Here is a 26,748-nt window from a genome sequence, read left to right on the forward strand (position 1 = left end):
ATCACACAATCGTAGGGACAGGAGGAAGACATGCATGGAGGAGGAATAACAGTCTTTACATAACATGAAAGCATTTATTATACTGTCTTTATACCGTCTGGTTCAGAGTCTCTTATGCTCAAGTGTTTATAATTACTCAATGGGTAGTTTCACTTACTAATTTTAAATCAAGTCTTAACTCAGGACAATGGGGAGGGAATTGATGACACTTTTAAGGGTGTCTGTATTTATTTAACATTCATAAAGAAGGACAAACAGCCTTCCTAGCTATCTTCACAATATAACAACGTTTAAAGGGAATTTACTTAAACGTACACTTAATTATATATCTCGCCATGATAAATCCACCGGCGGATACACTTGTTCCAGGGTATGGAAAGCACATGTCTTACCCAATCAGCTCAACTGTGCCTATGACGTCACACTCACAGGTTACTGTGATTGGGTTACTGTGTATGCACACACAGGCACTGACAGTACAGGCACTGCTTTTGGGGGGAAATGTTGGCTAAGCTGAATTTTTATGCCAATTTTCTCAACATATCATTGTTACAATTTTATGAATTGTAAAAATAAAAGTAGGTGGCAATACATAATTGTAATAGCCCCTGTTTCATCAACAGAAAGATTAGATAAATGGGATAATTCATTTTATTTCTATACTAATTCACCCCTTGTAACTTTCCACTGGCTATGAGGTGACATGATCAGAGCACGTGATAAGGCGTGCCCATGGGAACCAGCGTCATATTATGCTGAGTTAAGGCATTACTTGTCGGCCTTTCTGGCCACCTAAAGAGGGAATTACTACTCAACCCCTCACACAAGAAGGACGTGATTAAACGGTCTATTTACATAGGCCCCGTCCTTCTCTTAACACTCATAGCTACAGTGATTAAGTTAAGGTTGATTTATACTCTGGAATTGTATCAACAGCAGTTCCTCAATAAAAGGAGGAACAGCCAATTGGGTTTCGCTACTCTAACCTAATATGATATAAATGTACCAGCCTAGTTAACTTCAACAGAACCTATAGTTAACAGGCTATAACATATGGTGGCAGCAAAGTGTGGTACTGATACGACATTCCGGTCTGAATACACATTTTACATACCAAGGCGTCAGGGTTTACCGAAACAAGAAAACAATAAACAGTGACTTATTACATGAAATATCCTAGTGTATTGCTATATCCCGTAGTGAGACGATTATAGTTGAGTGTTTTCATTCTGTCTCCCAAAGTGGTGTGCAGAATTATTTACAATAACTGCTACTGATTTATTGTTGACTTGCTACCATACGGCTAGTTAGTAATACCCCTGTTTCGCGACAATTGGTGGCGGTCAGGAAGAGAGCATGAAAAGCGTTGCCACCGTTTGACCGCCGCTTACAGTGTTGCAAGTATACCAGCAAATTTCAGGGTTTACTAACATGGGACCTTTCACAAGTGTCTGGACGACTGTTGTGGCTTCGTGATAGATGATTGCATTTCTTCCTGTGCCCCAGAGAGTCCTTTATAAGCAGGGCTTCTGAGGGTTTGGGCACACAGTAGGCGACATCGTAGCAGCGATAGGAGACCTGATTCTTCGTCGTCAGCAGTTTGGAAACCTGTGGAAGGTACTCCCCTGTCGTGAAGTGGATTCACCCGGCGTTTGTCATTGCAGGCGTCTAGTGGTTGCTAGGTGATCACACTCAAGAGGAGCGCACGCTAACCGACTTTGGGAGGGCGGCAGGACCCATCCACTCACCACACCCTACCTCAGCCTACAGCTTTGGATCGCGTTTTCTATGCAGACGTCCAACTCCGGCATTAGGTATTTAAAGGTTCACATAATTTATACACACATTTACATAGTCAACTGCATATCTTCACACTGATAGGACATCGGGTAGGCTATATTGTTGTTGTAAGTGTCTTACTTATTTTAATACGTACAGACTTTATATGTTTTTCAGTGGTTAATACCAGTTCCTGTAAATGAGAGGCAAGTGTGTTGTTCTTACTGTAAATCATTGTGTGACCCATTTGACACTTCATGGATAAATTTTCAAAGTTATGGTCTGAGGACATTGCTGATTTAGTGGAGCCTTTTGCTGACGATTCACATATAGATGATAAACGTCACGTTTCTACTGCAGAGGTTACATTAGGGGGGGAGCCAGAAGCACAGTTTGACGATTCTGTCAAGAGTAGTGAGGATCTTATAGAGAAGTCATTTGACTATTTAAACCATCTGACCCTACGATCTGGTAATCAGTATAGTACCTCGCCTGATAAATCACAGGCTGTTCCTCGTCCTCTTCCGAGTTACAGTGTGTCAACTAACTTGGCGTTACTTGCCCCTTTGACTGAGCCTTCAGTTAGGAGTAAGCTTGGTAGAATGACTGCTTCTAACGCTAATACAGCTTCTTCTAGCGCTAATATGGCTGCAGGTAACGCGAATATGTCCACTAACCCCGCGAATGTGTTTCACGTGATTCCACGAGGTGATCAGGTAAGTGATTTTACTGGTCAGGATGATTACAGAATCACGCAATTCATCCGTGCATGCGAAGATACAATGCGCAACATACACCTTACGGATGATTGTGAGAAGAAAGCGTTCGTGCGTTCCCATATCCCGCAGGGTTCATTTGCTAGTACGCACCTGACTGCGTATGGTTTGACGGAACCCGATTATGAAAACTTCAAGCGGACTCTAATTGGTATTTTCGAGTCAGGGTCCCACTTGGGTCAGTCGCAATGGATCTTTCGCTGGCTTGATCGATTAGCCCCGGCGGTGCACACAAAATCCCCGATGGGGGCTGTCTCTATTGCTGGAGAGGTCAGACAAGACATGGAAGCAACTTTCCGCGGATCAAAGTGGTACGACGACGAGGGTGAGATGTCCGCAGAAAACGTGGAAACTTTAATTGAGTTGGTTAGTTTTCTGATGATGGTTCGTCGCCCCATCTATGGTCGAAGCCAGGAAGTGGAATTTGTTCTGCCTACTGTCATGGTGGATTACGCTAACAAGCTGGCACCTAAGATCACTGGACCTCTGACAGCACGTACTTCCCAGGCTACGGCGCCTCCCCCGGGGGCGCAAATGCAGCCGTTGGCTCCGATCGCACCTCAACACCAGGGTTACAAGCATCGACGATCTTTAAGGTGTACCCATTGTAATTAAAGGGGTCATTGATGATTGTTACCAGATCCAGGGTGGTGGTGTTAGAGTACCGGAGAGAACCCATCCCCCGACAGGCGATAGGCAGTAGCAGGGAGCGCCAAGGACGTCCACGGAGGCGGTTAAGACTACGTCTCCACCTGGCCAAAGATCAGGAGCGTGGTGTGCATTCCACCGGTCAGCATCTCACAGCACAGATGAGTGTGACATAATGATAAAGGCCAGGGGTGTGGACTCTGGATTACCCCCAGTAACACAGCAGCGTAAAGCGCTCTGTTACCAGGATAAGAAGTCGTGGGAAGGCCAGCACCTGTCAAAAAAACGAGGGGGATAGGTACATTGGTGCCTACTTCTCACAACACTTCTGTGGCAGCCTCATTAGTAGCGGCTCACGGGTTCGATTCCCGGGCCGGTGGAAGTTGTTTGGACATACTTCCTAGCCCCCATTAGTCCCTGTTCACCAAGTAGTAAAGTAGGTACCTGGTGTAAATCGAAAGTTGCGAATTCGTATTGAGGGAGTTGGTGGAGCTTCCAATAACTTGATGACATAAACCATTGACTCTTCAGGCTTCTACGCCCTTAACTCATGAGACATAAAAGCAAGCATGAACTTAGCATGCTTCCCTGTTGGGCACTGTAATACCCTTCTGCGCTTTACCTTACACAAGGATGTAGAGGGGGTGCCCAATAAATAATAATAATAATAATAAAAAAATTAGTAGCGGCGCTAAGTAAAGTGGAAGTGTTGTCAGTACCGGTGAGAGTGGGAGAAATCAGATTGGCTCTGGATATAGACACGGCTGCATGCGCGAATGTTTTAGCCTTGACATCGTAGATTCCCTCACCGAGATTTTTTATGGAGACCTACTGACGCCGATCTCGAAGAAGTATCTGGCATGCAGCTGAGTATTGAAGGAATGGTGACGTCACCACTTAGATTTTCAAGACGTGGTACTCCCTTCTATGCGGACTTTTATGTGGTCCAGCAATTTAATTTGCCAGTTCACGGATTAATTGGTCTTCCAACACTCAGAATGAATAGTATAGATGTTCGTCCACGTAATAATGCTATTACGTTTAAAGGTGTTTCCTACAACGCTATGCGTAATTCTGCACCATTGCTCTCCGCAAGGTCGAAAGTGTTGTCCACCATTCCCACACGGAGGAAGGCGGATAATGTGTCGAAGCAGGCCCCAGACCTCACACTCTCATTTTCCCAGCGTGATTATAGCAGCAAGATTTGGAAGATTGTGCCTGCAATTTTGAAGAGTACTCTCCACTATCAGAATGAGGAATTCACCAAGGCCATTGTGGAATTACCTGACGTGTATACGGGGACCGATGTTGTATGTCTCCCGGAAACGTGCAAGGTAAAGGGTTTGTCGTGCGAGTCGACGTTGAGCACGATACGACCTGGTGGTTTGACAGACGTTCTAGTTCTGAATGGAACAAGCGTTCAGAGGATATTGAAGAAAGGATGTTATTTGTGTGATTTTCTGGTATATCACAACAATGTTGAATTACAGCCTACGCAATTCCCAATTGGTAGTATTGTTTCTCAATCCCAACAGACTAGGCAGGAGAGGATAGATCAAATAGCGCCACATATTAAGGTGATGGATCATCCTCAGGGCAAGACACGCCTTGTAGAGCTGCTTGCTTACTACAGAAATATTGCAACCTTGCCGGGGGAACAGCTAGGACAGACAGTTTTAGCGTCCCATCACATATCATTAAAAGAGGAAACAAATCCTATCTATGTACCAGTTTACCGACTACCACATAGCCAGCGCGTTGTTGTTCAGGATATGGTCCAAGACATGTTGGATGAGAATGTTATTACGCATTCTAAGTCCCCTTTCAATAGCCTTTTATTCCTAGTCCCAAAGAAGGATGGTGGTTGGCGCCCAGTTATTGATTTTAGGTGCGTCAATGAATGTACGATCCCGGATAGGTACCCTATACCTGTCTTGAGTGATATATTGCAGTCCTTAGGCAAGGATAATGCTGTATTTAGCAACTTAGATTTGCTTAGTGGGTATTGGCAAATACCACTCGATGAGAAATCACGGGAAGTCACGGCATTTAGTACTCCCCTGGGCCACTTTGAGTTCCTGCGTATCCCTTTTTGTCTCAAGAATGTCCCGCTGACGTTTCAAAGACTGATCAACACCCTGTTTGCCGGATTGATAGGTACCACAGACTGCGCTTATTTGGATGATCTAATAGTAGTCAGTAAGGATGTTGATACCCATCTGATTAAACTGCGAAAAGTGTTAGAAAAACTTTCCACAGCAGGTCTTAAGATTGAACTCTCGAAATGTGAGTTTTTAAAATCCAGAATCCATTTTCTTGGTCATGTAGTTGACGGTGACGGCATTCATACAGTTGATGATAAAGTTAAAGCTCTATCTCAGTTCCCACGTCCTACATCGGTTCATCAAGTGCGTAGTTTTCTTGGTTTATCTGGATATTATCGTTCTTTTATCTAATATACCATAGGACTAGCCGTGTGCCTGTCTGTCCGTGTGTCTGTTCTGGGCAGCCGAAACGGCACAATCGTTTTTCATCAAACTTGGTGGAAAAATTGCAAAAAATTTGTCCCATGTCCATGGTTTCTTTAGGAAGCCATTAATTAACCATTTTATTTACACTGGAAAATGATCAAGTCTACGGACTTGGCGCACCCTCATTCGCTGTACACTGTCAGCCCACGATTGCAGTTATCGTACGGGGGACCGGTGGTAGAAGCGGTACCGTTCTTGCCTCGCAAGCGAGATGTCACGGGTTCGATTCCCGGGCCGGTGGAAGTTGTTTGGACTTACTTCCTAGCCCTCATTAGTCCCTGTTCACCTAGCAGTAAAGTAGGTACCTTTGTAAATCGAAAGTTGCGAATTCGTATTCAGGGAGTTGTTGGAGCTTCCAATAACTTGATGACATAAACCACTGACTCTTCAGGCTTCTACGCCCTTGATTCTTCAGGCTTCTACGCCCCTAACTCATGAGACATGAAGGCAAGCATGAACTTAGCATGCTTCCCTGTTGGGCGCTGACAACGCTTCTGCGCTTCACCTTACACAAGGATGTAGGGGAGTGCCCAATAAATAATAATAAAAAAGTTATCGTACGGCTCCCTCCTCCTCCCCCCCTCTATTTTTCTTAGCCTACTATTTTTTAATGTTGTTTGGATTAGTAAAGGAAGGAAGATGAGTCAATAGAAGAATAAAAAAGGGGAATCAGAATATAGTTAGAGACCTTATAGCTACAGTGTATACAGTATACTTATTCCTGTGGCTGACTGTACATGAAAAAGGAGAAGAGAGAAAAAGATAATAACAGGAATGTATGGAGAAGATAGAAAGGGAGAAGAGAAGGAGAAGAAGAGAGACTGAAGCATTATTATCCTTAAGAAGAGAGGAAAGGAGATAGGAGAGAGGGATAGTGAGAGGTGGTGGTATGAATGGAGGGATGGAAGGACAGAATAAGAATGGTGTAGAAGGATAGTAGAGAAGGAGACAAAGGAAGGACAGCAATAAGTAAAACAAAAATCAGAACAGGTATTTGGATGATAACATGTAGAAATTAGTCGGTTAAATGTAGGTAAAAAGAGTAAGAATAATGAGATAAAACATAAAGAAGAAAGAGACACTTATTATAACAACCACGACCATGATTATAACAACCACGACCATCTGGAAAACGATGTCGCTGTACGCTGTCAGCTGGACGGCGGTTGAGCGCTAGCCAAGCACGAGCGTTCGAACATTCACGCCTCGGTAAACTGTACCACTGGACTCGCACCGGGCACAAAGGGCCCACGATCACTTGTTAAGAACTATGCAACATTGGCATCACCCCTAACAAGGTTGCTCAAGAAAAATGGGATGTTTGTGTGGTATGCTTAACACGAAAATAGTTTTGCGGCATTGAAGATAGCACTTACCAATGCCCCTGTTCTGGTATTCCTTGATTACACTCAATCTTTCACTCTGTGTACTGACGCTTCTGGACACGGAATCGGAGCTGTACTCATGCAAGTGGATTCGAGAGGAAAGTTTAGAGTGATAGCTTTTGCAAGTCGTAAACTTATTGATGCTGAAACACGTTATTCAGTAACGCATTTGGAAACGTTAGCTGTTGTGTGGGCACTAAAGAAGTTTAAGGACATTATCTTTGGATATAAGATAACTGTATTTACGGATCATGCGGCAGTGACTGAACTGTTCCATGGCAGAAACTTATCAGGCAGATTGGCACGCTGGTATCTGACAATTCAGGAATTTGACCCCGAGTTTAGGTATTTACCGGGAAGGGTGAATGTTGTCGCCGACGCTTTGTCAAGAAATATAGCACCAGTGATGCCTGTATCAACGTTCACTCTTTCACAACTGAAGGATGAGCAACGACGTTACCCGTTATGGTCAACAGTCATTTTTGAGTTAGAATCGGGAGAGGATGTTAAACTTCCCAAATTAATTCTTCCCTTAAGTCAGTTTGAATTACGACATAACATACTCCATCGATCGAAAAAGACGCCCGAGGGTATTGTTTCTCAAATATTCGTACCTGACACGTTGTGTGAAACGATTATAACATTGTTCCATGATGTTCCTCAGGCAGGTTACCATGGACGAGACAAGAGCTTGGCAGAAATAAGAAAGAATTATTTCTGGAACACAATGAAGAAAGATATAGAATTACACATTGCTAAGTGTTTGTCATGTGCTCAACATAAGGGTACTACAAGGTCACCGGCACCGATTCTAAAATATCCTGCACCAGACCGTCCGTTTGACACAGTCGCTATAGACTTGTTACAACTTCCGAAGAGGCATCAGGGATCCTCGTACGTCCTAGTGTGTGTGGATCATTTTTCTAGATTTGTGGTTTTGGTCCCACTGAAGGATAAAACAGCCGAGTCTGTGGCCTGTGCATTAGTGATGAATCTTATATGTCCATATACTACGCCTAAGGTTCTTCTCTCTGACAATGGGACAGAGTTCAAGAATCAGCTGGTAGCACAAATATGTGGGCAATATGGAATAAAGCAAAGTTTTGTGACAGCTTAGCATCCGCAGGCTAATGGCCTTGTTGAGAGAACCAATCGCAAGATCCTAGAGATACTTCGCCCGATTGTGTGTGATTTCCAGTACACATGGGAAGATTGGTTACCGCAGGTTGCAGCGTCTATTAATGGGTCGATTAATAGCTCTACGGGCAAATCACCCGACTACATTGTCTATGGTACAGACAAACGTCTGCCTTATGATGTACTTACAGACACTTCGAAACCTGTTTATAACATGGATGATTTAGCGGCAAAACAAATCCGTGTTTTTACGGATATTCATAGCCAAGTACCCACACATTTAGCGGCGTCACGCGCGGAAATGATGGTCAAGCAACATAAACAAGCTAAACCTGTCGTGTTAGACGTAGGGGATGCTGTTATGGTGAGAGAACCTGAAAGGAACTCCAAGCTTTCGGCTAAGTTTTCGGGTCCATTCCGCATTATCACCAAGGAAGCAGGCAACAAATTTAAAATTTGGAAGCCTAATGCACAGATCGCAGATGTCGTGCATGTGGATCGTCTTAAGAAGGCCCATGAACATTTACTACCCACAGATGGTAATGATGTTATAGACACCTCTTTGCAGACTGTACAAGAGCAGAGTGTGCCTAATGATTATTGTATGAAGCTTCGTTCTGCAAGCAGATATTAAAACAAATGAAATTGCTTACAGAATAGCTTGATTCATCAATGTGTTGACAAATGAAATTTCTTACAGAATTGCTTGGATCATCGATGTGTTGCTCCTACTGTGTTGTGGCACCGTTGTGTTGACAGACATGTCCACATCAGTCCTCAAGCCTGGTGCGCTAGTTGCACCCCTGGGACGCGTTCTCATAGTAGAGGACGTGGTGAACATCAAGTATGAGTTGCATGGACTGCTCCAGCTTCCCCGTCAGATGGAAACCGTCGACGCGCAACTACAGTCAGCATTGGCAGTCCTAGATGATCTCCGTTCAGCTCCTAATGTATCGTCAATGGTTGAATAAACTGTTGAGCTTCAACAACTTCGTCTCAGGACCCTTCACAAGCTTCTCGTCGCTGTCGGAAGAAGGATACCAGCGTCTGAGGCTGATCCTGCAAAGGAAGTGCGTTCTCAAGTACGACGAAAGAGGGGTTTGTTAAATTTTGTGGGTCTTCTCCAAAGCACTATGTTTGGCACACCGACAGCCGACGATGTAGCTAAGTTAGGGGACCGCATGAACATTGTTGATCAAGCTGTGTCTAAGCAGAATCGTGTTATATCTCAGACATTCCATGCGATTACTGCTTTAGAATTAAAGGTTAATGGGATAATATCGGAGTCTAACCATATATCGAGGGTTGTGTATAAGTTGCAGAATTCAGTCCCTTCGTTAGAATGGCTCCTTTATTTTTCTGAATATTTGCATGCTGTGGAAGATTCGGTTCAGGATATCATTACTAATAAAAATGAACTAATCGACAGCATAGTAGTTGCAGGGATAGGGCGTGTGGACCCAAAGCTTGTGCCTGTGCAGATTCTTCTTGATGCATTACAGATTGCCAGGTTGACGTATCATTTAACTCATATTTTTAATGATGATGTGGTGGAATACTATTACCCTCTATTGGAGCCGACTCTCACGCACAATGCTATCCTTATCCACATACCTATGTTCGGGCAACATAAGTTTAATGCATGGCATTTAGAACAGTTCCCTTTTTTTGTTAACGACACACTGTATGCTCTGGATAGGCCTTAAGAACTTGTACTTGTAGATGAAGAATATTCTGTATTGGCGTTAGATGATCCTAGGGTACTATCACGGTGTAAGTCGTCATAGTTAAACTTACACGTATGTCCAGCCTATATTTTCGCTTTTAATCCTGCTGCAGAAGGGGTATGTGAATTGCCGGTCAAACAAACTAATGTACTCACAGCGCTACGCAATGTAGCTATAGGCCAGTACTTTTTCTTTCCTAATGACACTACTGTTATTTTAAAATGCCACGATGGTGGTAAGCAGTTAGTTGTGAAAGGTCATTACAAGGCTCCGGATTACTGTGAAGTAACTTGTAGTTAACTCCGGACCTTGCCTACTCATCAGCATTTTGCTTTGAATTTAAATCTCACTTCTAATTTAATTCCCTTGTTTCCTGTTATGAATTTTACTATTAGTGATCCTCAGATTGTTTCAGAGAATGTAAAGGTTATTTCCTACTTGAAAGGGAACCAATTTTCTGATTTGAGTAATAATCTGTCATTTTATTTTTCACGGGGATTTGCAATACCAAGTTTAACAATTCCCACAATTATGTTAATTCTGGCAGTTTTGTTTCTGTTTTGTTATTATATGTCAGTGTCTCCTAAGTTGAGAATTGTCCACAACATTCTAACCCGTAAGGCATTTAAGTCTAGGACCCCTGTAATTGATGAAAACCCTACGGTTTCAGAGTCCCCAGCTTAGTGTTTACACATATGTTTGTAACATGGTTAGGTTTATGTATATGATGTAATCTGCGAGTTTATTTAGTCCTCGCCGAGCTTGGAAGGCAGGTGACCGAGCGATGTAATAGCCCCTGTTTCATCAACAGAAAGATTATATATATGGGTTAATTCCATTTGATTTATATACTGATTCTTCCCCTGTAACTTTCCACTGGCTATGAGGTGGCATGTTCAGAGCACGTGGTAAGGCGTGCCCATGGGAAACCGCGTCATATTATGCTGAGTTAAGGCATTACTTGCCAGCCTTTCTGGCCACCTAAAGCGGGGATTACTACTCAACCCCTCACACAAGAAGGACGTGATTAAACGGTCTATTTACATAGCCTCCGTCCTTCTCTTAACACTCATAGCTACAGTGATTAAGTTACGGTTGGTTTACACTCTGGAATTGTATCAACAGCAATTCCTCAATAAAAGGAGAAACAGACAATTGGGTTTCGCTACTCTAACCCAATATAATATAAATGTACCAGCCTAGTTAACTTCGACAGAACCTTTAGTTAACAGGCTATAACATAATTTGATGTATGTAAAAACTTTGTATGGTTTAATGAAGACAGCGACTTTGAAAATGATTTATTGTAAACAAGTAAATATAATTTCATAATTAAAATTTAGTGTAAACTTATTAAATGATCCGTCATATTGGTTACTCTATGAAAGATTTCATAAATGACACTTTGGAAAATCTGAATCCTTACTTTTTCAATAAAATTTTTCATTGCTACTATGTTTACCTTTGTTGAAATCTTACAGGTTGTATTTGTGGCTGAATACAATAAAATTTAGTGAGGTCCAGCACGAGTGTCACCCAGAATATCCCATTACAATATTGACCTTAGAGGCTAAGAATCTTATTTTTATTCAATTCTTTGTTATGACACTGAGGGTATTGTGGAATCTTGCTGTATCATCTGTATGGACATTTTTGTTGTTCGTAATTGTATGTTTGTGGCGATTGCTGATAATGTACATTTGTGATGACCTTCATGAAGTCGGCACAGGGAGGGAGGTACGGGTGAGTCTCACTGCCTGTGTGGTCCCCAAAGTATGTTGGCATTGTGTTCGGTTTACAGCAACACTGTACTAAGAGATGGCTATCCATCTTTGACCTAGAAAATTGTGGCAATGTGGTATGCGCGGTGACTGAATCATTAAGTCGATTTCCAGCTTGTGTCGAGGCGAGCTTCACTATGCTGGGCTTGTGTCCACGAGCTTTGGTGTTAACATTGCCTTCTTGCTGCCACCGGTGGACCCACCTGTACACGGTGGTCACGCTGGCGCCTGTCTCTCGGGCTATGGCGCGGAGTGACATACCCCCCACCCACATCCACACAAACCTGGCTCGATCTTCCACGGCTGTAGCCTTCACTGGCCGTCGCCACTCCATGATCTTCCTGTGTGAAACCCAACTTATTGTAAAGTAATTCAAACATCATTATATATTTCTGACCGTGTTTCAGTAACTGGTCAACTATTCTTGGAGATTATATATGGATAACGTTTTGGCTGATTCATTTCATTCATCTCATCACTAATGTGTATGAGATGTCTTTATAAAGAATTGGTTGGTCTCCCCTGCAAGTTGGTGTATGACAATTACAAGAAACATACTGAAGGGATCAAATCCGGCAACTTTACTCTCACTGTTTATGGTCTTAGGGAGTAACTGTAAGAAAGAAGAACACTAAAGGTGAGAACTTGGTATTGATAAGGCTAGGAAGAAACATTGATATTCTGGGTTACACACGGAACCAAACGGAACCTGTATCCAGTGACTCAGGCAGGAATATCTTCGTTCGGTTGCCAAGGATACATAATTATCAACCATGAGTTCTACACTGGGTAATGTCCGCTCTAGGAATACAATATTATAGGTCTAGGAAATGCTAATGAAGAAGATGCATTGCCAGCTTATATAAATATTTACGGCAATATTCAGTGCTAGTGGTACTGTGGCTGTGTGCTTGCCTCTCACCACTGCCTCTCGGGTTTCAACACTGGTGAGATGTGAAAAGGGCGTTTTCGTGCACTCCATTTCCCTCATGTACTAACACTGAAAGTACGAAGAGTATATTTAATACTCACCTATACAAAGAGGATTAAGCAAACCACCGACATCCTTCTCTTCTCAAGGAAGTAAGGGAAAAAACCTTATGTAATATTAGATGAACAGGAAAATTGAAGAGAACAAATTGTTGTTCGATTTTGCTGTTAGATATTGCCCATCGCCTTATATATCCTCTCGGACAAAGATAATTTGAAATAACGTAAATTAAATATAGAAAATTCCAAGCAGTCATGATCATAGAGTAAAATAATGGAATCGCCTCTTATTTTAAAGTCTTGAGAATAAATATTTATTTTCATAATATTATTGATAATAACATGCCATATCTTTTGTTGGAAGAAATAACCATAAGAGGACCCTAACACACCTCACAACTCTCACAGAAAAAATGAAATGAATAATTGTTAGCGACTTCCCCAGCAAGTGCAATAAATTTGGGTGTTTTCAAAATGGATTAATCCGGACTAAAGTTTGGGTCAGTCCTCTTAAATCAAAAGACCTCCAAATGGGACACACTTCTACGATGGACCACTGATGTCCTTAAGCTTACGATAAGGATTTCATTACGGAATGACCAGTTGTACTGTATATGAGTAACAAGTAACGTTGCTTCCAGAGCCATATGGCATATATTTGGGGTAATGATAACATCTCTAAGTGTTATAATTAATACCTCACTAGTCGGGAATCGAACCCTGAACATTTGCGAGTGAACAGGGATCGCTACCACTGTGCCACAAGTCCAACAAAGACAACCTTGGCTTTGTTATATTTCACACAAAACTTGTTCATATATATATTTATTGATATATACATCAATTGTCTATGCATACACGCGGACTTCCAAATACGCACAATCAATACCTCGCTACGACCACATAAGACGAATGAACAGGCTTTGTGTGAAATATAACAAAGCCTAGGATTGCTTTTGTTGTCCTTGTGGCGCGGTAGAAGCGACCCCTGTTCACAAGCAGAGGTCCATGGTTAGAGTCCCAACTTGTGAGGTATTGATTGCATATGGAAGTCAGAAATATGATTATGTGTAGGTTTGCCTTATGTACTGGTAAGTCAATAACAGGAACATAGTTTACGTTTGTATCTATATTTTCAATAAAAAATTAAATTTCCAACAAACCAGTAACAAGAACATATGTACACAGTATGAAAGAGTCCTTCACATTCAAATCTTCACCTCTGATCTCTTCATCGAATCGGTCCACGCAGATCACTACTCCCGATTTTCCTGTCTCTTTCGTCGCCGTTCCTCTAACTGTTACCTGCAATCGCCACTATTCTTTCTGTCATCGCTCTGCCAACTGTCACTTCCAATCGACACTGTCCCTTCTGTCGCCACCCAGCTGCTCCTCACTTTCTAGCACCAATCTCTCAATCGCCACCAAGCCTGAAATCTCTGCTCTATCAGTGGTTACTTTTGCTCGTGGTATGCTATATTGTTTCACACTCAGCAGACAGAGTCCACCCCTCTCTCTCCCTGCTATCAGCCAGGGCGTATGCTAAATTAAAAACCAAGGGAGGTGTTGTGCTTGCGCCACAAACCTGACATGTATAGCATTCGTAGCCCGACTGCCAGCTCCCTCTCCCCGCTTTGTTTTTTTTGCTGGGATTAGCCCATCCGAGCACAGGTCTCTGACCCACATCAGGGCCTGGGGGGCGAAAATGTAAAAAAAATAAAATAATAATAATAATAATAATAATAATAATAATAATAATAATAATAATAATAATAATAATAATAATAATAATAATAATAATAATAATAATAATAATAATAATAATAATTATAATAATAATAATAATAATAATTCATAGTAAATAAAATTTATTATATAAAAAAAAATAAAAAATAACAAAATAATAATGATAATAATAATAACAACACTGTAATAATAATAAAAATATTAATAATAATAATAATAATAATAATAATAATAATATTAATAATAATAATAATAATAATAATAATAATAATAATAATAATAATAATAATTCATAGTAAATAAAATTTATTATATAAACTAAAAAAATTTAAAATAACAAAATAATAATGATGTAATAATAATAATAATAATAATAATAATAATAATAATATTGATAATAATAATAATAATAATAATAATAATAATAATAATAATAATAACAATAATGATAATAATAATAACAATAATATTAATAATAATAATAATAATAATAATAATAATAATAATAATAATAATATTTATAGTAATATTAATAATAATAATAATATTTATAGTAATAATAATAATAATAATAATAATAATAATAATAATAATAATAATAATAATAATAATAATAATAATAATAATAATAATAATGATAATAATAATGATAGTAATAAAAATATTAAAAATAATTATAATAATAAATAAATACAAAATGAAAAAATGTCAAAAGTGAGAAACAATATACAAGTACACATATGTATGTTGTGTTGTCAATGGTAAGAGAAACAATTGAGACCCTGAAATTGTGTGTAAATGAGGCAGAAATCAGATCAGCAACCTGGGACTTAGTTCCAATTTTCGTGATGCCATATGGCAGCAGGGTCTACCATTAGACAATACATTATGCTTCTAATATCTTCCCTGGCGGTAGTACCTCCCTGTTTGGTAGCTGCCTACTACCTACTATCTACCTACCTACTACCTTCCGAACACTGGCTATTCATCCTGACAGCTTCCCCCTAAGAAAATAATCTGTGTTCCAATTGATAGGATGAATTGTCCAATAATATTACTGTCTGCTCAAATAATCTGCTACTACATTTTCAGACCCTTTCATACTCTCTATCTTCATCTTATAATTCTGCAAACAGAGCTCTCATCTCATTATCCTCCCACTTTCCAATTTACAGTTATCAATACATGTTAGTGGCTTATGATCAGTATGCAACCTGAATTCTTGCCCATAAAAATATTTTTGGAACTTCTTGACTGCAAATACAATGGCCAGGCACTCACGTTCAGTCACGGAGTACTTCGTCTCTCTAGGCAACAACTTCTTACTAGCATAGGCGACTGGAAACATGCCATCTTCGCACTCCTGCAGCAACACTACTCCCACTCCAACATCTGAGGCGTCGGTCCGCACGACGAACGGTCGTGACAGGTCTGGTAATCGCAGGATGGGGCCTTGTGTCATTTTGTGTTGTAGTGTCAGGAATTTCTTCTCTTGGTGGGGTCCCCAGGTCACATTGTTTGGTCGTCTCCTCTTAGTCAGATCTGTCAGAGGAGCTGCTATATCTGCAGGAGCTGCTTCTTCGTCTTTGGCTGCCCTGCATTCTTGATCTTCTCTATTTTATCTTTCTCAATGGTCATAGTTCCGCAAATCTCTTTGGCAAGGCCCAGGCTCTGCTGCTGTTCGTCAGCATTTTACAGATGGGACTCCTCGTAGCCCATGTGAAAGCTGGTCACGCCCACGAGTGCTCCGAAGGCCACTAATCCTACCAGCAGCCCGTCCACCACTTCAGCTGCAACTTCATCTTTTTTCTGCAACTTCCTCCACGCAGTTCCACAGTTCCTGCCCCTCGATCTCTCACACAAAAACAACACTGGACGCCACCATCACTGTCATGTACCACCAGAGGTTGGGTAGGAACTTTAGATTTGTACCTCTGTGCCCTCATAACCGCTGCTGCTCGTACCTCCTCCATTGTGGGTCGGGATCCTCGGACAACCAAGTTCGCTATGGGTTCCTCTATGCACAATACCTCGGCTTCTCCGACATAATAAGGAGTATCAACCATTACTGCCACTGGGAACTTCCTAACTGTAATGTCTGCCAATACACACGTCTGAATAACTCCAGTAAATTGGTGTCTTTCTACAAGATCCCCTTTTACTGCTGCCGAGGTACATCCCGTGTCCCTCCATACCCTCATTCTGTTCTTCCCCACATATCCAACCGATATATACTACCCATAATCCTCACTGCTCCTCACCTCTTCTATCACTGCGGCATTTTCTCTGGCACCTTCTCTACAGCTACGTGCAATATGGCCTTCCTTGTGACATTAAAAATGTTCTCTTAAAACTCTCACCTCTTTGTGGATATTTTTGCCTCTGGTATTGCTGATGGAAGACTCTCATTGAGTTACCTTTACTTCCTGCTGTGGTCCTATGCACCGTGAACCTCCCATGAGCTTCCAAGTACTGTTCTGCTAATCCAGTCATCTCTAATGCAGTCTTTGGGGTCCGCTCCTTTATAAACATAGCCATTTCAGTTGGACATGATAATAGGAATTGTTCCCTTATCAGCAATTCTTCTATAGCTTCATATGTATTATATGTATCTGATAAGAACATAAAAACATAAGAATGTAGGAAACTGTAGCGAGCCTATTGGCCAATACTGGGCAGTCCCATTTACACCTAACCACTGTAGCTCATATAATAATAATAATAATAATAATAATTAACGGTTTATTGAAAGAGCTTGGCAGCCAGAAGGCTGAAAATATACAGTTACATATTTGGGGAATGGGTTTCGAATTACAAATAATATACAAGTAACATAAGTGATACAAATATGATATATAATAACTAGATGGGGAAAAGCTCAAACTACAGTTCATTTCAACATAGTGACAGTGCAAGAAGTAGTGTTTACTGGGAGTGAATACACTGGTTTATTACAAGTTATTGATAATTTTTACAATGGTTGGGACTGGGCTGTTCTTATAGCGATCAGTTCGTGCACGTATGGGCTGGATGCGGTTGTGGTGTCGAACAGCAATTCTCGGGCTAGGGATCTCAGGCGGTAGTAGGAGCCGGTGTCGAGGATGGTGTAGAAGCTTCTTACCAAATTTGCAGATGAGGTCGTGGTGATGGTCAGTGAGAGTCGAAAGGGTCAGTGTGTTGAGCGCTTCTTGATATGTGGAGTAGGAACGGGAGAGAATAATCTTGCATGCCCTCTTTTGCACTTTTTCTAGGTGTTTACGTTGTGTGGCATTTAGGGAGGAAGACCAGGTGGGGGAGGCATAGGTGAGCTTGGGAAGTATGAATGTTGTGTAAACACTGAGGAGCTCGGGTGCAGGAACTCCGAGGGACTTGAGTCGGCGGAGGAGGTGGAGACGGAAACTGGAGGATTTGACAACTTCACTGACGTGTGGTTTCCAATTTAGTTTGTTGTCTATGGTGACGCCGAGGAGCTTCGTGGAATCTACAACCTGGAGTGTGTTCGGACCTAAAGTAATGGAAGGAGGTGGGACAATGTCGGAGGAGAGGTTGATGTGCATAACCATGGTCTTGGTATGGTTGATGGTGACATGGTTGTTGGTGGCCCAGTTCTGGAGACTGTTCAATAAATCCAACCTATGTTTGAAACTATCCAGCGTATTCAAGTTAATGATGATGTTTGGTAACTTGTTCCACTCATCCACTATTCTATTTCCAAACCAGTGCTTACCTATTTCGCCCCTAAATCTAAATTTGTCTAATTTAAAACCATTGTTACGAGTTCGCTCCTGGTTGGATAGTTTGAGTACGTTTGTAATGTCCTCTTTGTTTAGCCCAGACTTCCATTTATAAACCTTGATCATATCGCCCCTCACTCTACGTCTCTCGGGGGAGTGCAAATTAAGATGATTTAACCTGTCTCTGTACTCAAGGTTCCTATTGCCCGTGATTTGTCTTGTCATTCTCTGAATTCCTCCTTGGGATTCTTTATCCATTCTGTAGTACGGTGACCAGAACTGAACTGCGTAATCCAAGTGAGGTCTCACAACCAAAAGATATAGTTTTAGGATGACCTCGCTAGTCTTGTAACTAACACTTCTTTGTTTGAACCTAAGTAGCCTTGTTAGCCTTGTTTCGAACAAATACACTTTGTTTACTTGGTTTAAGATTCCTACTTATCATTACTCCTAAAGCTTTCTCACAGTCGGATTTCCCTATAACATCGTTGTTCATCTGGTATTTGATTTCTCTGTTTACATCTCCTAGATTAAGTACTTTATATTTGTCCACATTGAATTTCATCTGCCATTTTTCAGACAAGCGAAATTTTTTTTTAGGTCTTCCTGAAGTTTTGTGGAGTCCTAGTCAGATTTAATTACTCGCCCTATTTTAGTGTCATCAGCAAATTTACTTATGTTGCTGTCTACGCCGATATCTCTGTCGTTTATGTAAATAATAAATAATAGTGGTCCAAGTACTGATCCTTGGCGGACTCCACTCGTGACGGTTCTCCAATCGGATTTAGTGCCGTTAATGCTCACTCTCTGTATCCTGTCCTGTAACCACGTCCTAATCCATTTTAGAATATCGCCTCCAATCTCATGAGGGTCCACTTTTCTTATGAGTCTTTCGTGTGGGACTCTGTCGAAGGCTTTGCTAAAGTAAAGCTACACCACATCATAGTCGTGCCCGTAGTCCACTGATTCGAAAACAGCTGAAAAGAATGTTAATAGATTAGTTGGACACGAATGCCCGCTTGTGAAGCCATGTTGGGAGTCATTGAAATTATTGCTTCCAGGAATTTGCCTACAATTAATGTTAAACTGATTGGGCAGTAGTTAGAGGATAATGATCTATATCCCTTCTTGAAAATCGGTGTTACATTCGCTATTCTCCAGGATTCTGGTACTACACCTGTTATTAAGGATATGTTACACAACTTTGCTAAGGGCATACTAAGCTCTTCCTTACATTCCTTTAATACTCTTGCAAATATCTCATCGGGACCTGGTGACTTATGGAGTAATTGATGAAGTTTTTTGAGGCTAGACTACTACCAAGTCACTACTCTCTCGCGTAATCTATTTCCTTCACTGTATATAGTCGGTGCCTCAGGTATCACGTTTAAATTTTCGGTGGTGAAAACTGTTGAAAGATATTTATTCAGATTATTTCTCATTTCTCCGTTGTTAACAGTTAGCTCGCCAGTATCTGACTGTATTGGTCCAATCTTTCGTCGTGTTTCATTTTGATACATTTGAAAGAATCCCTTGAAGTTTGACTTCGCCTCCCTTGGTACCTTAAGTTCATTATTCCTCTTTGATTTTCTTATCTCGGCCTTAACCCTATTGGCTAATACTTTATAATAATCTCGGAGATAAACTTCACCACGATTTATTCTCCTACCTATAGCCTTTCTTTTGGCCAAAAATATTCTTTAAATAATTAGTTATCCATTCGGGGTCATTGTTGTTTGATCTCAGTTTTCAATAGTATGTTCTGCCTTTGTTTTTTGTTTTTGTTTTTTGTTTTGTTTTTTATACGGGAATTAGCCCACCAGGGCACAGGTCGAACGGCACACAACGGGGCCTAGGGGGCGAAAAAAAGATAAATAAATTAAAAATAGAAAAGATAAAGGTTATTTTAATCTACACCACGAAGATGCCGAAAAAACAGCAATTTAAAGTGAGACAGATTGTATGAGTGTGGAAACACAGAAGAAGGCAGAGCATTCAACAGTTTGGCTGTGTGAGGAAAGAAGGATGCACCATAACGGGTTATTCTAGGGTGACCGACATCCACAGAGAAACGGTGGGCACCGCGGGCAAGACGTGTCTTACGAGCCCACGGCCTTGCCGGCGGTACACAGGATGCCAAATCCACCAAACATTGCCCATTAACGTAACCGTAAAAGAGAGAGTGAAGCAACATTGCGGCGAAGGGAAGAAAGATTGTCAACTAAAGGAGAATAGTTTAATAAGACGAAATGCCTTTGATTCCACCCTATCTAACAGTTGGACAGAAGAAAAGCCCCCCAGGCATAAGATTCGAAATAGGAAAGATATCCCGAGCATAGCTCTGGCCAGCATGCGACACCACACTGGTCTCAGAGAAACTGCAGAGATAGCAACAGCTGCCTGGATTGACGGTGGTTTGATAACACCTGATGATGTTCACCTGGTGATAGATCATAACAAAGTAAGGAGAGCTCAGGAGAAACTTGTCAGTAACCTAGAAGAGGAGTTTGATAAGGGGATAAGAGAAAATGGAATCAATTGTTTGTTCTTTGATGGGAGAAGGGATGACACTAAAGTGTTCATGAAAGTTGGAGATTCTGACAAGTTGTTCCCTGCCATGGTGAAGGAGGAACACTACTCCTGCTGCAGTGAACCAGGAGGGAAGTATTTGTGGCATTTCACTCCAGAGAAAGATGACATCAGGAAACCAGCTGAGATAGTGGCAGATAACATTGTGAACTGGCTCAGAGAGAGGAACGTAGACCAGACCCTGCAGGCCATTGGAGGACAGCACCAACACGAACACAGGGTGGCAAGGGGGGCTACAGTGGATAGAGCGGAAGATTGGGAGGAAGCTGGTCTGGATTGTTTGTGACCTCCACACCAACGAGTTGCCACTCAGACATCTGATCCAGGAGCTGGATGGCAAGACTCTTTCAAACAACAGATGGTCTGGTCCTCTTGGCAAGATGCTGGACTCTGCCACTGAGTTAGAAATAAATCCGAGCTTTGAAAAAATCACAGTTGGCCCTCCACTCGTTGAGCTTGCACACACTGTCATTGACGACCTGAGTACTGACCAGTACTATGGTTACATGATTTGCAGTGCCATCAAAACTGGGGTCATGCCTGATAGACTTGCTTACCTGCAGATAGGTCCAGTCTCACATTCTAGGTGGCTCACAACGGCTCTCAGGTTCTGCAGAATTTGGGTCGCTCATCATAAACTGAAAGGGAACCAGCTTCACAACCTGAGACTTATTGTCCAATTCATCGTGAGTGTCTACTTGCCAAATTGGTTCAACACCAAGGTCAAGTCATCGTTCTCCGAAGGTCCGAGGCATGTTCTCTTCCAGCTTGAGCTCCTGAGGAGTCAACCAAGGAAGGTTGTTCAGATTGTGGAGCAATATATATATATACACACACTAGCGGAATCGCCGCCCTCTGGGCGGCTCTTTCGCTAGGCCACGGTAGGACGCCACCCTCCGGGAGGCTCCACATTGTATCACTATAGTACATTAAGGTGTCTGCTTTGATCCTGACTTTGTGCTCGTTAGAAGGCATGTTTTCCATGGCATTTTTAAATGACTATACATACGTGTTGTTCTCATGCAGCATTTCTTGGATAGATAGGACAATGTCATGTCTGACACCTTGACTGTTGCCACACCTGATAGTAGTCTGCTTTTCATGATCTCCCATGAAGTAGATTTAGAGGAACTTTGCCTGCTCATCTTCCAGTGGTAAGAGGGATCCTGCTTTGTGATAGACTTGACCTTGGACTTTGAATGTGGGCATGTATCCGTGCTCACGAACTACTCTGGTAGCTCCTACGGTTGTCATCTGGAAGCATGAATTGTACTTCCGTAAATTTTCCAAGAAGTGTTTTGACTCTGGTGTTGTTCCCAGGACGAGAGTCTTCAATGATTGTGGTGGTTTTTCCAAATTTTGGCAGTCGTTCTTTCCCATGAGAGCAGCACAGTCCAGCAGATTCTCCTTTGTACTACTTTGCGCCGCATTATTCACATTTCTTATCCATGTTGCCAATGACAACAGAGTGATACTTTTCATATTCTATATATAACATCATCCACCATCACTACATATAACACCATCCATCATCACTACATATAACACCATCCATCATCACTACATATAACACCATCCATCATCACTACATATAACACCATCCATCATCACTACATATAACACCATCCATCATCACTACATATAACACCATCCATCATGACTACATATAACACCACCCATCATCACTACATATAACACCACCCATCATCACTACATATAACACCACCCATCATCACTACATATAACACCACCCATCATCACTACATATAACACGGTCCATCATCACCTCACTGTTGTGCATTAGGGTAGACCACATTTTTGGTTTTGCCATTAACAGCAAGTGTGTACAGATTTTTGCCAGTTCCCACTCTGGAGCATGCAACATAGAACTGTCCATGAGAGAAGCAAGGAAACACTTGTTATCCATGCCAAGTTTGGTCTGGGCGGCTCATTCGCTAGGCCACGGTAGGACGTCACCCTCTGGGAAGTTCCACATTATCTCACTTTTCACTCCCCAAAACTTCTTCTGCCATCAATATTTCTTTAACGGTGTATGTATGTTCTACTACAACGGTACAGCAAAGTATATATTTTAGCATTAAACTGTTATTATTTTATTGTCTAATCATCCCAACATATAACACCATCCATCATCACTAGATATAACACCACCCATCATCACTACATATAACACCATCCATCATCACTACATATAACACCATCCATCATCACTACATATAACACCACCCATCATCACTACATATAACATCTTCCATCATCACTACATATAACACCATCCATCATCACTACATATAACACCACTCATCATCACTACATATAACACCATCCATCATCACTACATATAACACCATCCATCATCACTACATATAACACCATCCATCATCACTACATATAACAATCACATCCATCATCATACTACATATAACACCATCCATCATCACTACATATAACACCATCCATCATCACTACATATAGCACCACCATCATCACTACATATAAATAATTCATCCATCATCACTACATACATAACACCATCCATCATCACTACATATAACACCACTCATCATCACTACATATAACACCATCCATCATCACTACATATAACACCATCCATCATCACTACATATTACATCAGTCATCATCACTCATAACAACATCCATCATCACCACAGATCGGTAAAGTAGTTTCGAGATTCTCGTGCAGACACACACACAAACAAAACAAAACAAACACACAGACATACTTTTGTTTTATATATATATATATATAGTGTTCATCTTTTTTGGCAATGATGCATTAAGTTATGTTTTGATTTTTTTTTAAGTGAATGGGGGTAAATCTCACTGTCTATGTTCTTGTTGCTCTTATCTGTTTAACACATTCACAAAATTAGACGGAGTATAATTTTTATTTCAAGATCACACACAAATGAAGCTCCATATTCGGTGCCTGATGACTGGTTTTCATTTAATGAAAGAACAACGTAATTTAGGGACTTTTGATCTTAATGATAGTTCAAGGTCTTGCATTCCCACTCCCCTATTCCGTCTCAAGGTTCCGTGAGAAGATAAAGTGTTAACGCCGTTCGTTTGTCAAGTTTTGGGTTGATTGTCCGGTGATGCCTTATGAAACTTTTTAGACTAGAACTGTGAAATTTGAACACAATATGGAATGACAACGTGCTTTGGAAAATATTATTATTATTATTTCCATTTCTTTTTTTTTTTTCATTAGACCCATTCCATTTACACTTATGTAATGATTGTTTATCAGACCATAGCTTACAGCCTAGAAAGAACTGCACATATAACAATAAGTAGATGAGCTGGTGTACACTCACGCAAGTTGACACACCCAACATTGAGAGTAAGACTTGACCCAGGAGAGCTGACGGCCACAAGGTACCTGAGTTAACCCAGCATTATGACCGTGTTCAAGAAACTCACCTGTCCAAGACACACCCTGGTGATTATAATTAGGACGCATTGCCGACCGGCGACATGACCATGCACCTAGGCAAACACAGCTGTCCACACCTGACCCAAGTAGAGGTCACAATCTCAATGATGCAGCGGTGAGTACTCGTTCCAAAAGATATCTTTACGGAGGGGATGAATTCAAAATGAACACTGCAACTCTTGTTGTCTTGCTAGGGCTGTCCAAATCCTTCGTCTGTTGTGTCATATTTTCCTACACCAAAGTATAATTATATTTTTTGGAGCGAGTAACATTGACCACTAAGTGTTTTTTTAATTTTCCGAAATTTCGAACGCATATGTATATTGAAGGAAGGATGTAGATGAAATTATACAAATTATAAAATAATAAAAACAATATAACTTATGATAACTTAAACTGATTTAGGAAGACTTTAGTGTTATATTTACCTGTGTTTTTACGATCATATCAAATAATCATGTATGCAATAATTAATTGAGATAAGAATAAGAGAAATACACCAAAACCATTAAAACATAGCTAGAAGTATTTTAGAGAGGTATCTAATTAATTATCATCGTTATGTACTGTACTAACAACACAGATTATAGGACAAAAGCAAACCAAAGTAAGATCACAATTACACAGCAACAAGCTTACCGTCAACTTAAATGGCCGACACAATGGTTCCGAAATGAAGTAGTTGTCAGGCTGAGATGCTGCAACAGAATGACTGTCCTGGAGCCACGACCAAAAGTTTTATGGCGAGTGACTGACATTTAGATGGGCCATTGCTCATTTTATTGATTGAACATACAAATGATGCTACCAATAACATTAGGATTTGAATAGCCTTTGACTGCTTAGCCACATAAATAGTATGTAGTCTCTCTCTCTCTCTCTCTCTCCCTCTATATATATATATATATGTATATATATATATATATATATATATATATATATATATATATATATATATATATATATATATATATATATATATATATATATATATATATATATATATATATGTGTGTGTGTGATATTCAGAAATTTCAGTGTAATTTCAAACGCCGCGCTATTGGCGATACTGAGTTTTCAAGGTCGTCTGAGGGAAGAGAGCGCTCCCCGCACATAGTGGGAGGTTGTGGAACTAGGCCTATATGATATTGAATGTAATTTGCCGAATTAATAATGATGCGATTCATGAAATTAAGGGACTATTATTGAATTTGGAATTATTATAGATCGTTTATCAGTCTGAATAATGTTATGGGTGTCCCAAGGACTTATTAGTTAGGGTGAAAATATGTCACGTAGGCCTAAGCTAACGCCTTGAGAGGACAGGAGGTGGGCTCTCTCTCAGTCACGGGGAGCATTCAGACAAACAAGACGTCCCTGCGCATCTGTCACAAAAATAGTCACGTGGCCTAGTCACCTGTGTTGCGCTATTGCAGCATAACAAGTAAGTCTCATTCGATCTCAGACAGGGTTTAGATAGGGCAGTGATAAAGTTAACAAGAGCTAACAGTGAGTTCATTTCAGGGTTTCCGTCAGAACCCACTTGACTGCGAGAAATTGACTGCCAGAGATTGACTGCCGTTTGAGACTGCGGTTGATGATTGAGGCTTGGCAAGTGTCGCCATTGGAACGATCAGTGTAGGCTTGTCACTGGTTAGCGGGGTAGCAAAGGATCACTGTGAACGAGTGCTCCCGACAACTAAAACGACACGGGACCAGCATCGGCATTGGGTGATCAGTTCTTACCACGTGGGTGCCCACCACCACGTGCCCTCGGTCAGCTAGAAGTATTACCTACTGGCCATGGTCACCTGCGGGCGTTCTCTCTTCCCGCCCATGGACGCACTGAGAGTACACTGAGGCTATCTGAGTAAATTAATTGTCACACTGAGACCAGGAGTCTAGGGGATACCTAGAGAAACATTTTATCTCCCTTATTACGGGTGTATGTTGAGTTGGGTGAAGCATGGTTCACGGGTATTGGTGGACCCAGTAACATCTCAATAATAGTGACAATATTTTTGTGTGTAGTTAGTACCATTTTTCAGTTACTGATATTATCTTGACGTGTGTAGTAATAGTTCCTAAATGATTTTGAGAGTATTGTTTTTTTAATGTTTGTGTCACTAAGTGGAACCAGAGTGATACTGCGATTTAATTCCTTTAATGCATCAAATTTTTCTTTATAATTCCGATCTCAGGTATAACCTTTGTTCCCCACAGTAGTGGTTAAGTTAGGTTAGGAAGTGTGCATCTGTTGGGGTGATATAATTTTGTTGAAAGCCCTTAAGGCATGTTTCATGTGTGCAAGCAACATTTCTTAATACTTTAAATTTATTGTTGCCTGAGTTTCTAATAATTTCAATATCATGTATAACTTTTGTTCCCCAGAGTAGTGTTTTAAGTTCAAGTTAAGAGGTGCGCATATTGGTGTACCATTATTT

At 40.9% G+C, this 26,748-nt stretch overlaps 1 protein-coding gene across 1 annotated transcript in view; it reads right to left on the reverse strand.

Annotated features, from left to right (window-relative positions):
- Nucleotides 1-25,006, reverse strand: part of LOC121873901 (glutamate receptor ionotropic, delta-2-like) — a 55,506-nt gene extending 30,500 nt beyond the window's left edge. Inside the window, exon 1 of the mRNA XM_042377779.1 lies at nucleotides 24,944-25,006. The gene's annotated coding sequence lies outside the window, so the exon portion shown is untranslated. The remainder of the gene's footprint in view (nucleotides 1-24,943) is intronic.
- Nucleotides 25,007-26,748: the final 1,742 nt, after the last annotated feature.

Source organism: Homarus americanus, unplaced genomic scaffold (assembly GCF_018991925.1).
Source record: "Homarus americanus isolate GMGI-L3 unplaced genomic scaffold, GMGI_Hamer_2.0 scaffold25827, whole genome shotgun sequence".
Classification (NCBI taxonomy): Eukaryota; Metazoa; Arthropoda; class Malacostraca; order Decapoda; family Nephropidae; genus Homarus; species Homarus americanus.